A 14,833-nucleotide genomic window follows, 5' to 3' on the forward strand; every position below is an offset into this window, starting at 1 on the left:
GTCTTAATTTTAAATCATTTATGGCCCTTTTTACTGTTGTCTGTGAGGCTGTTTTTGAGTGCACGTGTATATGTATGGCAACATGAAGAATTTGTTCAGTCCTTGTATTTTTCCATTATCTTTAGAAAATAACTTCTGGTCTCTATGCAATATAGACATTTTATTTTCTTTAAATGCAGTTGAAACAGACTTGTAAGCAACTCTGGAGCAAAGATTTACCATGGAATAAAGATGGTAATAACATTTTACATTTAGGTAAGACTTATCAAAGTGTTTCACAAGCTACATACTTGTAAGAGTAGCAATGAATTACAGTTCCCTCTGAGCTGCATACTCAAACAAGATGGCTGGCAAGCAGCAGAGACCAGTGTTCCAAACACCATATATTTAAATTTTTTTTTTTTTTTTTTTTTATTTCTTCTACTTTATACATTCTGGTATTGTTTTTACTTTTCATTAATTTTCAAACAAATTCACAAGAGGTGCCAGAGTAAAACTTTTCTGTTTTCTTCTGCCTTTAAAAACTTCTAATTTTTCCAACTGCAGTGATCAGAAATCTAAAGTTCTTCCCATTGAAGTAGTCATTTCCTTTAAAAAGATTTACAGACTAAAATAGGATTAACGCATAATAAGAAAGTAAAAAATCATAGGGAATTTCTGATTGTGTTGTAATGTGGAGAATTTGGAGAGAAGGGGTAATAGTCTGGGAGCACTGGAAGTTAACATATTTTTTATTCCCAAGTCCATATTTTTAGTCCACATGTTTCTGGTTGTCTCCTTCTGTGTTCTTTACTGGAGATCTACCTTCAGGAATACTTTGTATAATTGCATTATAATGATATTAAATATACAGTATGAAACTTCTTTTATATTAGATTCGTGAGTTTTTCATTTACCTAAAAAATTTTCCATTTCCTTTTAATTGAGTTGCTTTGATCAACAAAAAACCCCAAACCAACCACCACCACCACTAAAAAACTCCAAACAACAAACAACAATGTAACAAGCAATTCCCCTCCTCCCCTCCAAAAAAAAAACCTAACCAAAAAAACCAACAAAAACAACCAAACAAAAAGAAACAAAACCAACTCCCCCAAAAAAACCTTCAGAAGATCTGACTCTGGGAGTGAGATTTGAGGTAACAACTAATAGATCCAGTAAAGTCATGAGGTGATATGTGTGTCTCTGGATGCATTTGGGAGACTTGTTAGCCAGGCAAAGACCATATGAACTAGATAATTTGAAAAACATGTATTTATTTCTTTCAAAGGGGATAGATAAAGGAAGAAAACATCATAAATAAATAATAGGGTTTGATGAAGATGCTCATTCCCAACACCAATATTCACCTTTCGTTCCAGGACATTCAGCTTACTCTCTAAACTGAAAAGGTGGTAAGACCAACTGGGATGAAGGTGCAGTGAAGGAATTGGTCATATTTAATGGGATGTGGGTGAAATCTAGGTTCTAAAGTCTGAATTCTAATTAGATATACCTCACTTGACTTCAGCCTTAACCTAGCAACTTCTAACTTCCACAAGCATTTGGGATTCATCCCACCAAATGTCGCATTTTTGTCTTCATTACTTATCCAGTCTTGCTTTACAGTCAGTTGATAATTCTAGGTCACGTTTGTCTCATTATAAGCCTAGTGTTTAAAATAGATCAGATGAATCACACTTCAGAGAGGTCGATTTCTCTCCATTGATTATAAAAGGAGACTAAATGTCTAATGTTAGGGGAGATCTATCCCTCAGGTCCTTGCAGCAAAATGTAGTGCCATGCAGGCATCACTCAGCAGCTCTGGGCTAGCTACTTTGTCTACCAGGGTAGTTTCTAACAGGTTTGGAAAATAAGTAATCATGTTTGTGTAGTCTCCTGACTACAGTCTTTTACCTGCTTATACTCTCGCACTTGAAATGAAAATTTGGCATTGGCTTGGTCCCTGCCTGGAACTGCAGTGCTCTTATAGAAATAACCTCCAGTTTTCACTTGCAGGTTCTCCAGATACTGGAATATATGCTTTTCGGCCATAGCACCATTTCACTTTGAGACGATTTTCCAGTACTGCCGGCATACCCTTTTAGCATCAGGGCTTTTCAAACTGTCTTTATGTAGTCTGAAGATGTAGTTTGAAGATGTAGTTTGTAGTGAGAGTGTGGCGGTGGCAAGAATCCCTTGTTAGAGGTGCACAGCTTTGCCATCCTAATAACCCCAGCCTGCCTCTCTAGTGTAAGCCTTTTCCTCTCTGTTATTTACCTTTCTTGCCTGTCACCTACTAGTTTATTTTTTTAAGCAGTAATTTCATATTTATTTCTGGATCCTGGATAAAAAAATATTTAATATTGTCAGACTGAGTACCAGCTCCTCTGAAGGCATTCTCATTCAGTAATAAGTCCACACTGACAGCTGCCTTTGGAGATCCATCACTTTGTATTCCATTAAGCATGTTCTTTATTTTGATAAAGTATGAAGGTAATTTTTCAATATCTGAATGTCAGCTGGTTTAAGTCAAATGTTTTACAAAAATCTAAGCATATTCAGTCTGTAACAATATCTTTATGATCTAAACATGTAATCCCATAGAAGAATTAAATCAGGTTTGTCTGACAAGGTTTATTCTCCATAAAACCATTTTGACTGGCATTAATTGTATCCCTATCCTCTATTTCTTTATTAACTGGTTACTGTATTACTTCTGCTATTATTTTATCCAGATGGGTGTCAGACTAACCAGCCTACAAATGCCCTGTTAACCTACCTGCCTTTCTGCAGCCTGGCAAATCTATATAATTGTTCTATTATTTTGAAATATTCAAAAGATCTGAAAAATATTAAAAATTAGCATAACTGGGATTTTTTTTTTAAATCTGCGAAAAAAGTTTATGCTTAGCAGCTGTTAAGACATCTTCATTTTCTAATAGGTTGGAATACACTTTATCATCCTCTTAAGGTTAAATGCAACATCCTTTTTTTTTCCATGGAGCACAGACATATTTATCAAACACATCTGCCAGCTCTGCATCAAATTAACAATTTCACCATCTCCATTTAGTATGCCTACAACAGTGCAAGATTGCTTTTTTTTTCTGCTTTAGAAAAGAACTTGTCTTTATAGTTAATAATCAGCACCATTTTTAGTATTTTAAGGTTTTTTAATAAACTTTCTACACTTCATAACTTTTAAAGTATTTTGCCCCCTTTTTTTTCTACTTTCTTCTTTGTTATTCATTGCTTTTTTAATTTCTTATGAATGTCTTCACAGCATCTTTCAATCAAGTTTAAATGTACAAGAGACTGGTCCTTTTTGTCATTGTGTTCATTGTGCTTCTGTGGTCTGTGTTGTAATCAGTGTAGCCCCACAGAGACTGCTGCTTGTGAAGTATCTTTTAGCAAATATCGGAACACAGGTTGAAAGTGTCAAGACTTACTCTGTGGAAAACATGATGTCACTCAAATTTTTAACCCATCTACTAATTAAACGGATATCTTCTGTCAGTCCTGGCTGATCATGTTATAATCTTTCTTATTTAAAAGACAATGTGCAAAAACTGTCTTCCTGGCAGAATACTGTATTTAATTCAAACTTGGTTTTATAATATATCTTTCCCTATAAACTGAAATCTGAGAATCTTTGATATTCCAAATGCTTATGAGTAAGTTATAGGCAAACTTCACCCTGCTGAAGCCTTTTTTTTTTTTTTTTTTTTTATTTTAATCAATCATTATGTGTGTGTGTTATGGCAGGGAACCTGGGAAAACTGATACTGAATTGATCTTCCTTATCTGCACTGAAGAGTTCAAATTCTGTAAACTCTGGGGTAATTTCAAGAAAGAGTTAAAGTCAGTTTAAAATGAAACACCAACTGGATTCAAACTGAAAAATTCAATGGCAGTTTTACAGTGAAACAACTGTAAAAAAGAAACACCACAGGCCTTTAAAAGCCTCCCAGTAAATGCATCTCAGATCAGTTCATATTAAAACATTTGTTTTCCTTACCTGAAATCTCTGATTCTATTTGAAGTTAAGACATGTTCCAACATAAACCTTCCTATTTATTTTTTTATTTATTCATGGTTTTTAATACTGGGAAGGCTATAAATTGTTTCTGAGCTATGACATTTTCAGTTTTATACTCCTGGTGCAGACCATCAATGACAATATCTCATACTCTGAAATATTAGTCTGCTTTTTTTATATTATGAAGCTTCTCACCTGTGTCTGTTAGTAGTCAATATAACTAACTACATATTACCTATGCACATATATATGCATACATTATGTGTATAGAGTAAAAATGCTGCAGACAGATTAAGAAAAATCCTCAGGTCCTGACATATAACCAGCAAAATCAGACTTTTACAGTTCAGCTGCACTCTCCTGGATCTTTCTGCTCTTCCCTGACTAAGACCTATACTCCCATGTCACAGGGCAATTTATTTTCTGAAGCAGTTTAGGGACTCCTTGAACACAATGACAAAATAATTTAGATTTAAAATCCTCATTTTTTATAATTACAATAATTTCCGTGAACAGAGACACTTTCTTCCAGACAGATAGATTCCAAAGCACTTTACAGTTTATGTCTAACAGGAACACCCAGCCATTTGTGAGTAAATGATTCAGCTCTTGCTAACCATTTAAATTATATAGTAATTGCAGAGATGGAAAATAATTTATCACATTTGTGAAAATAGGTGTTCAAGTAAATAAGGAGGAGTTTAGTTCAAACAGAAGCACTTTTACACTGGAAACTTATAAAAATTTCTGCAAAAATTTCAAATGCCCAAGAAGTCACCAAGGATAAAAATGTGTCTTGTCAGACCAGACTTCTCCACCGTAAATACGAACCTTCCCCTTGGAACTTCCATCATCTCTCAAAACAAACCTGACCATCTTTAGAAGTTTATCATTCCTTGTCTAAGCAGGTGTAATTTTTTTTTGGCCCATGAGCTCTGTCAGGGGTGTGTTCCTAAAAAGTGCAGGAAAGCATGTTTGACAGAGTTGCATGTGTTCCTGCTGTTGTCATGTACCAAGGGATTGTCACAAATGATTATTTTTACCAAGGCAAAGTCTTGTAGGCTCCTGCAGAAGGTAGATTCTGGTCACTTGCATTATATTTCTATTATGCAACATCCAGAAGAGGAACTTGTCCCCAGCGTGGTCTCCAAAATGCATGCTAGTTTATAGAAGCAAATCCATTCATTTATTAATAGAATCATAGAATGGCTAGGGTTGGAAAGGATCTTAAGATCATCTAGTTCCAGCCCCTCTGCCATGGGCAGGGACACCTCGCACTAAACTATGTGGCCCAAGGCTCTGTCCAACCTGGCCTTGAACACCTCCAGGGATGGAGCATTTACCATTTCTTTGGGCAACCTGTTCCAGTGCCTCACCAGCCTCACCATAAAGAACTTCTTCCTTATATCTAATCTAAACTTCCTCTGTTTAAGTTTGAACCCATTGCCCCTTGTTCTACCACTACAGTCCCTAACGAAGACTCCCTCCCCAGCATCCTTATAGACCCACTTCAGATACTGGAAGGCTGCTATGAGGTCTCCACGCAGCCTTCTCTTCTCCAGGCTGAACAGCCCCAGCTTTCTCAGCCTGTCTTCATACGGGAGGTGCTCCAGCCCTCTTATCATCCTTGTGGCCCTCCTCTGGACTCGCTCCAGCAGCTCCATGTCCTTTTTATGTTGAGGACACCAGAACTGTATGCAGTACTCCAAGTGAAGTCTGACGAGAGCAGAGTAGAGGGGCAGGATCACCTCCTTTGACCTGCTGGTCACGCTTCTTTTGATGCAGCCCAGGATACGGTTGGTTTTCTGGGCTGCAAGCGCACACTGCCGGCTCATGTTAAGCTTCTCGTCAACCAACACCCCCAAGTCTTTCTCCGCAGGGCTGCTCTGAATCTCTTCTCTGCCCAACCTGTAGCAGTGCCTGGGATTGTCCTGACCCAGGTGTAGGACCTTGCACTTTGCTTAGATAACTGCAAAACCATATAATTTTTTCTGTTCAGTGCTACATCATTGATAGCTGTTAGTAATTCTATTCGTTTCCTTCAATAGAGGTTTTATTCAATGTATATTATCAAACAGAAAGCATCACTAGTCTTAGAAAAGAGAAATTAAGATGTATAAAACCCCTGCTTCACAGCTGCAGAAGGTATTAAACACAAAGGAATGTTAGCAAAGTCTTTTCATGGGAAATTTAGTCTTGTCAACTTGATGAAGATATCTCAAAACCAATAACATTCAGACCTTTTCAAGCTCAGGGAAGCCAGCACTGAATGACTGTGAGGGAAAATAAAATAAAAGCAATTTTTAGAGTAAGTCAGTTTGAAACAGGAGACCAGTTATAGAACAATGTTCATGAGCAGTGGGCAAATGACTGCTCAAGATTTATAAAGTAACTCCCCTGACTAGGAGCTGTACAGCTGTCATTTACTAACTAAAATATCTTTAGTGAGTGGGCAAATGCAGCATATTTCTGCTTTGGAAATGGCTAATCTGACCAAGACTTAGTACCTGTAGCTGTGAGCTTCCTCTTGCTAATGGAGACAAAAAGGACTTTAATATCCTAGTACTGTTTCTTCCAAAACAACATTTAAACATTGAGGAAAAGTATAACATTTGTGTTTTCAGTTTCATTAGTAAAAGCAGACTTGGTTTTTATGTCTAAGATTCTTGTACATTTATCACACATCTAAATTTTTTAAACATGGGAGGACAGCTTCTTTGATTCTCATGAACACGAGTATCCCAACACAGAGACATGCATGTATGCATACCTGGAAGGACTAGTGGCAGATATGAACACAGACAAAGGGGATAGCAGAAATCAGCTTTTAGAAAAGGAATGACAGTACACACTATTTTCCACTGGAAATACTCTGTGGGTCAGATTAAAAGTCCTGAAAGAGCAAGGATAATAGTATTGATTTGGAAGGAATGTCTGGTTAATTTTTCACAAGACGTAGATTCCTCAAAAATCAATAACTTTCTGCTGTATCTTTATTCCTCTGAATAAACTGTGTCTGTCTAAGAAACTTGATTCCTAAGCTCAGTGAGATTCATAAAACATTCACGGACATAGACAGCACAAAAGAAATACAAGCTTTCCTAAGCAGCAGTGAGCATTTAACCCCAGGGTAGGACAAAGTGAATTATTCTTCCTTTATATAGTGTTGTCCTTGCAAAGATGTGATTTCTTTTCTTTCTTCAGTGTTATAATTTTCTTTATTTTTGCTGGCAATACACAGGCATCTACTCAAAAATTCTTTTAAAAGTTTCCCTTTGCCCCATGAATATTATGCTTACCTTATCACATTTTACATTTTTAAGGCATATGAAAGACAATTACTCTTAGAAATGATACTTAGAAATGATACAAGAAGGGATGCACATGACAGTCCTGCTACAGTAGGCTAGCAAATGCTCTTTGAAGGAGAGGTAACACAGCCAGAAGGACAACGAAAGGAAGAAACTGTGAGAGATCAACATAAAATTAAGGAATTTTACCTAGAGGAGACTGGAGCAAACTCTACCTTGAATAACACTCTGCGAAACCTAGCTGTGCTATGTTAACTACCAAATTAATCTTTCTGCATCTGATCTATTCAGCTTCATTGATTACAAAGCACCTAAGGAAATAAATATCTTGAGATAAGCACCTGCATTTGCATGTCTAGAACTAAACTGTGTAAATACCTTTCCTCTGGGTTTTTTGAGAGATGCTGACTTTAACTACACAGCCATATTACACAACTCCCGATCTCAGTTACAGTTTTCCAAGTGTATTAAACTTATCTTTGCATCATACAGTTTACTCTGTGCTAAGCTGGCAGATTTTATGTTGTGCCAGGTGAACATAAAAGTAATCAAGACTTATATCTGGAGCAGAACTTCTTCAGCTCACACGAAAGCCCATAGCCAAGAGTTGCACCCTACTTAGGAGCCTTCCTTAATCACATGAAAGTCGGTGTCCTGGGTTCAGCTATAGCAGTCATTTTTCTCCTTCTTAGTAGCTGGTGCAGTGCTGTGTTTTTTAACTTTCAGCCTGGGAACAACGCTGATAACACTGATGTTTTTAGTTGTTGCTAAGTAATGTTTATTCCAACCAAGGACTTTCTCAGTCTCATGCTTTGCCAGGGAGGAAGGGAAGCCGGGAGGAAGCAGAGACAGGACACCTGACCCAAACTGGCCAAAGGGGTATTCCATACCACAGCACGTCATGCCCAGTATATAAACCGGGGGGAGTTACCCGGAAGGCCCAGATCACTGCTTGGGTCGGGCTGGGTATCGGTCGGCGGGTGGTGAGCAATTGTATCCTCTCCCCTTGTTATTTCACTAATCGTTATTATCATTGGTGGTAGCAGTAGTGGTTTTGTATTATACCTTAGTTGCGGGACTGCTCTTATCTCAACCTGAGGGAGTTACATTCTTCCCATTCTCCTCCCCATCCCTCCGGGAGCGGTGGGAGGAAGAAGCGGGGGGGGGGGGGGGGGGAAGTGAGCGAGCGGCTGTGTGGTTCTGAGTTACCGGCTGGGCTCAAACCACGACAGTTCTTTTTGGCGCCCAACGTGGGGCTCGAAAGGTTGAGATAACGACAGATCTGACCAGAGTGTGTTTAATCATATTTGTGATAAGCATTCATTGTTACTACTCGTCACAATGGTGATTATTTGGCTCTCAGACGTGTTGCGCTTGATCTCAGAGTTTCAGCGTGTTGTACCTTACTTACAGCCACTATTTGCTGTTTTAGCGTTTATCGGCTGGGGGGCCTGGGCTAAGGTTCTTGTTTCACTGTACTTCATGGTAATGACTTGTAATACAATAGACTCATTGATCATGAAACTGGTCTGGTTTGTGCTTCCAGCGTGGCCATCACCACTATACATTGGGAGGTATATAATGAAATATTTTAGCAATTGCATATCTTTTTTTTTCTCCTCGGGGGGGTAAACTTACGAAGGAAGCATTCTCTTTCACCCCCCGTTCCCCCACCAGCCTATTTGCAACAGCAGTTGAGAGTTCTGAAGGTTTTAGATGGCCTTTGAGTACCCTTGAAACCTGCCTGCTGATTGTGCTGGGGATCAGCATGTTGGCAAACATATGGACTGTGTTTTACCCACGGCCATCCCGTCGTAGGAACATCCTATTTCGTTTAATGTCAAAAATTCAGCAGTATCAGGTTCGAATCTGGTCTAGGGTTAGACGACGATATAGGAGGACCACCAGGAGATTTTCCCTGAGGCTGGACAGTTATGAGTGGCAGGGTGTGTGGGATAGTATGGGCAAGTACCTAGGCCAGTGGGCCCCTCCAGTGCTTTGGAACTTCACCACTGAACAAGTGCAACATCCGGAAAAACTAGTAAAACACTTAAACGAGGTGTGCTGTCGTCCTGGTTATACCAGAGAGGGACAAATTTTGGCAACGTGCTGGGGCTTGGCCTATGCCTACAGAGCCCTGCTCAACACTATCCAGCACCTTCAAAGGGAAAAAAATGTCTCTGGATCTGATGGCAAAGCAACAGACAACGCAGCTATGCCAACTACAAGCACAGCAGCTACTCAGACCCTGACCACAACAGTCAACACAGCTACTCCAAGTACAGCAGCTACATCAACCCCAGTGACAAGCACAACAGCTACTCAAACCCTGACCACACCAGACAACGCAATCACTCCAACTTCAAATACAGCAGTTACACCAACCCCAGTGACAAGCACAACAGCTACTCAAGCCCCGACAGCAACAGACAATGTGGCTACTCCAAGCACCGCAGCTACACCAACCCCAGTGCCAAGCACAGTAGCTACTCAAACCCCGACAGCAACAGACAATATGGCTACTCCAAGCACCGCAGCTACACCAACCCCAGTGACAAGCACAGTAGCTACTCAAACCCCGACAGCAACAGACAATGCAGCTGTTGGTGTTACTCAACTCCCAAGCACAACAGCTGCACCAACCCCAGCAATAGACATTGCAACCACTCCAATCCTAGTGGCAGACACTGCAGCCACTCCAACCACAGTGACAAACACTGCAGCTAAACCAAATGGCCAGTTTGTGACAATGTCTGTTGCCCCTGTAAGCAAAAGCAGACGAAAGGCACAAAGAGCAACCAGCGAAGCGAAGAAAGATGAAGACCCAATGCCATTACTACATGCAACAGCATCTGAACAAGAGTTACTACTACGTGGGTCAGAGGAAGAGGAAGAAGAAGAAGAGGTCACTTCTCGACCCCGGACCTCAACCGAACTACGGAATATGCGAAAAGATTTCACCCGTCTTCCAGGGGAGCACATTGTCACCTGGTTGCTCCTATGCTGGGACAATGGGGCCGACGGTCACGAACTAGAAGGTAGGGAAGCCAAGCAGCTGGGATCACTTGCTAAGGAAGGAGGAATTGACAAAGCAATTGCAAGAGAGAAGCGAGCCCTCAGTCTTTGGAGGCGGCTCCTGGCAGCTGTGAAGGAAAGGTTTCCCTACAAAGACGATATTACGAATCGCTCAGCCAACTGGACCACGATAGAGAAAGGCATCCAGTCCCTGAGGGAATCAGCCATTATAGAGATGATCTATCGTAGGCCGGATTCCAGGAACACATCCATAGATCCAGATGAAGTCGAATGTACACGACCCATGCGGAGGAAACTTACACGGAGTGCGCCATCATCATATGCCCACACATTGGCATCAATGACCTGGAATGATGGAATATCACCAACAGTGGATTGCCTGATTCGTCAACTCCGAGAGTTCGAAGACAATCTGACCCCTTCCATCATTTCAGCTGTGGAAAAACTGTCCCAGGAGTTCAAACAATTGAGAGACGATTTATCCGATCTATCCAGCTCCCCACGCGTACCAACCCATGTCACAGCTATTAACAGAAGGCGCCCTGCTGCTCGAGAAAGAAAATATAGGAGGTACACGCCACGGGCCACCCTATGGTTTTACCTGCGGGATCACGGAGAAGACATGAGAAAGTGGGATGGAAAACCTACTTCAGCTCTGGAGCAACGGGTGCGTGAACTGAAGAGGAGAACAATGGTCAAGGATGATCCTCCCAGGAAAGCTGCTGCTCCAGTCTCTGGCGAGCAGTTTCCCAGATGGAGTGAAAGAGCTGATTTTACTCCAGCTCCTGTGATAAGGAATACTAATCCCTTTCTACAAGACAGAAGCGGAGAATTTTGTGATCACTATTAGAGGGGCCCTGCCTCCAGCCAGGTGGAGGAGAGGGATAATCGGGTTTACTGGACTGTGTGGATCAGATGGCCTGGCACATCAGTCCCACAGAAGTATAAGGCTCTAGTAGATACCGGTGCACAGTGTACTCTGATGCCATCAAGGTATCAAGGGGTGAAACACATTTCTATTTCTGGAGTGATAGGAGGATCCCAAGCGTTAACTATGCTGGAAGCTGAAATCAGCCTGACTGGGAGGAAGTGGCAAAAGCACCCCATTGTAACTGGTCCAGGGGCTCCATGCATCCTTGGCATAGACTATCTCAGGAGAGGGTATTTCAAAGACCCAAAAGGGTATAGATGGGCTTTCGGTATCGCTGCCTTGGAGACAGAGGAAATTAAGCAGCTGTCCACCTTACCCGGTCTCTCAGAGGATCCTTCTGTTGTGGGGTTGCTGAAGGTCAAAGAACAACAAGTGCCAATTGCGACCACAACAGTGCACCGGCGGCAATATCGCACCAACCGAGACTCCTTGATTCCCATCCATAAGCTGATCCGCAGACTGGAGAGCCAAGGAGTGATCAGCAGGACCCGCTCACCCTTTAATAGCCCCATACGGCCAGTGCAAAAGTCTAATGGAGAGTGGAGATTAATAGTAGACTATCATGGCCTGAACGAAGTCACACCACCATTGAGTGCTGCCGTACCGGACATGTTAGAACTTCAGTATGAACTGGAGTCAAAGGCAGCCAAGTGGTATGCCACAATTGACATTGCCAATGCATTTTTCTCAATCCCTTTGGCAGCAGAATGCAGGCCACAGTTTGCTTTCACTTGGAGGGGCGTCCAGTACACTTGGAACCGACTGCCCCACGGGTGGAAACACAGCCCCACCATCTGCCATGGATTGATCCAGACTGCACTGGAACAGGGGCAAGCTCCAGAACACCTGCAATACATTGATGACATCATCGTGTGGGGTGATACAGCAGAAGAAGTTTTTGAGAAAGGGAGGAAGATAATCCAAATCCTGCTGAAGGCCGGTTTTGCCATAAAACGGAATAAGGTCAAGGGACCTGCACAGGAGATTCAATTTTTGGGAATAAAATGGCAAGATGGACGTCGCCAGATCCCCACAGACGTGATCAACAAGATAACAGCAATGTCTCCACCAACTAACAAGAAAGAAACACAAGCTTTCTTAGGTGTTGTGGGGTTCTGGAGAATGCACATCCCAAATTACAGTCTGATTGTAAGCCCTCTCTACCACGTGACCCGGAAGAAGAATGATTTCAAATGGGGCCCTGAGCAACAACAAGCCTCTGAACAAATTAAACGAGAAATAGTTCATGCAGTAGCCCTTGGACCAGTCCGGGCCGGGCCAGATGTGAAAAATGTGCTCTATACCGCAGCTGGGGAGAATGGTCCTACCTGGAGCCTCTGGCAGAAAGCTCCAGGGGAGACTCGAGGTCGACCCCTTGGCTTTTGGAGTCGGGGATATAAAGGATCCGAGGCCAGCTACACTCCCACTGAAAAAGAGATACTGGCAGCCTATGAAGGGGTTCGAGCTGCCTCAGAAGTGATCGGAACTGAAGCGCAGCTCCTCCTGGCACCCCGGTTGCCTGTGCTGGGCTGGATGTTCAAAGGCAGGGTCTCCTCTACACATCATGCAACTGATGCTACATGGAGTAAGTGGGCCGCACTAATTACACAACGAGCTCGAATAGGAAATCCCAGTCGTCCAGGAATTCTAGAAGTCATCGTGGACTGGCCAGAGGGCAAAGATTTTGGGATGTCACCAGAAGAGGAGGTGACGCATGCTGAAGAGGCCCCAGCATATAATGAACTGTCAGAGAGTGAAAAGCAATATGCCTTGTTTACTGATGGGTCCTGCTGTATTGTGGGAAAGCATCGGAGATGGAAGGCAGCTGTGTGGAGTCCCCTGCAACAAGTTGCAGAAACTGCTGAAGGAGAGGGTGAATCGAGTCAGTTTGCAGAGGTGAAAGCCATTCAGCTGGCCTTGGACATTGCTGAACGAGAAAAATGGCCAGTGCTTTATCTCTACACTGACTCATGGATGGTGGCAAACGCCCTGTGGGGGTGGTTGCAGCAATGGAAGCAGAGCAACTGGCAACGCAGAAGTAAACCCATCTGGGCTGCTGCATTGTGGCAAGATATCGCTGCTCGGGTGCAGAACCTGGTGGTGAAGGTACGCCACGTAGATGCTCATGTACCCAAGAGTCGGGCCACTGAGGAACACCAGAACAACCAGCAAGTGGATAAAGCTGCTAAGATTAAAGTGGCTCAGATGGACTTGGATTGGCAACATAAGGGTGAATTATTTTTAGCCTGGTGGGCCCATGACACCTCAGGCCATCAAGGCAGAGATGCAACATATAGATGGGCTCGTGATCGAGGGGTGGACTTAACGATGGACACTATTGCCCAGGTTATTCACGAATGTGAAACATGTGCTGCAATTAAGCAAGCCAAGCGGTTAAAGCCTCTCTGGTATGGAGGACGATGGCTGAAGTACAAGTATGGGGAGGCCTGGCAGATTGACTATATCACACTCCCACCAACCCGTCAAGGCAAGCGCTATGTGCTTACCATGGTGGAAGCAACCACCGGCTGGCTGGAAACATACGCTGTGTCCCATGCCACTGCCCGGAACACTATCCTGGGCCTTGAGAAACAAGTCTTGTGGCGACACGGCACCCCAGAGAGAATTGAGTCAGACAATGGGACTCATTTCCGGAACAACCTCATAGACACTTGGGCCAAAGAGCATGGCATTGAGTGGGTATACCACATCCCCTACCATGCACCAGCCTCTTGGAAAATCGAACGGTACAATGGGCTGTTAAAAACTACACTGAGAGCAATGGGTGGTGGGACTTTCAAACACTGGGATACACATTTACCAAAAGCCACCTGGTTGGTTAACAGTAGGGGATCTGCCAACAGGGCTGGCCCAGCCCAATCAGAACTTTTACGTACCGTAGAGGGGGATAAAGTTCCTGTGGTGCACATAAAGAATTTGTTGGGGAAGACAGTCTGGGTTATTCCTGCTTCAGGTAAAGGCAAACCCACTCGTGGGGTTGCTTTTGCTCAGGGACCTGGATATACTTGGTGGGTAATGCGGGAAGATGGGGAAGTCCGATGTGTACCTCAAGGGGATTTGATTTTGGGGGAAAACAGCCAATGAACTCAATTGTACGCTGTTGCCTGCTCTATAACACTTTTACAGCCCACCAGCTAGATATCTTCAGGTCACCAGCCATTGACCCTGACTTCCCTCCGATCATCACCTCAACAAAGAATGAATTTTGAGGAAACCAGATGAGCTCAGCAGTGACCAGACGAGTTTGGCGGTATCATCAGCAAGCCACAACCCAACACTACATACCGTCCCTCCTGCCCTGAAAGACTATTACAAGAGATGGAGCCTGACATCATGGACTGGATGAGTTCAGCAATTTTACAGGGATTGGTCCATGGACTAGGGAATGATATCTTTCTCTGTGTGTGGGTGTGGGTGTATATATATGGGACAGGGGTGATGGTGTGCTGAGAGATGTGGGATCTGAGCATGACGTGAATGGTATGGAATAAGGGGTGGATACTGTCCTGGGTT

This window comes from Strigops habroptila, chromosome 4 (genome assembly GCF_004027225.2).
Source record: "Strigops habroptila isolate Jane chromosome 4, bStrHab1.2.pri, whole genome shotgun sequence".
NCBI lineage: Eukaryota > Metazoa > Chordata > Aves > Psittaciformes > Psittacidae > Strigops > Strigops habroptila.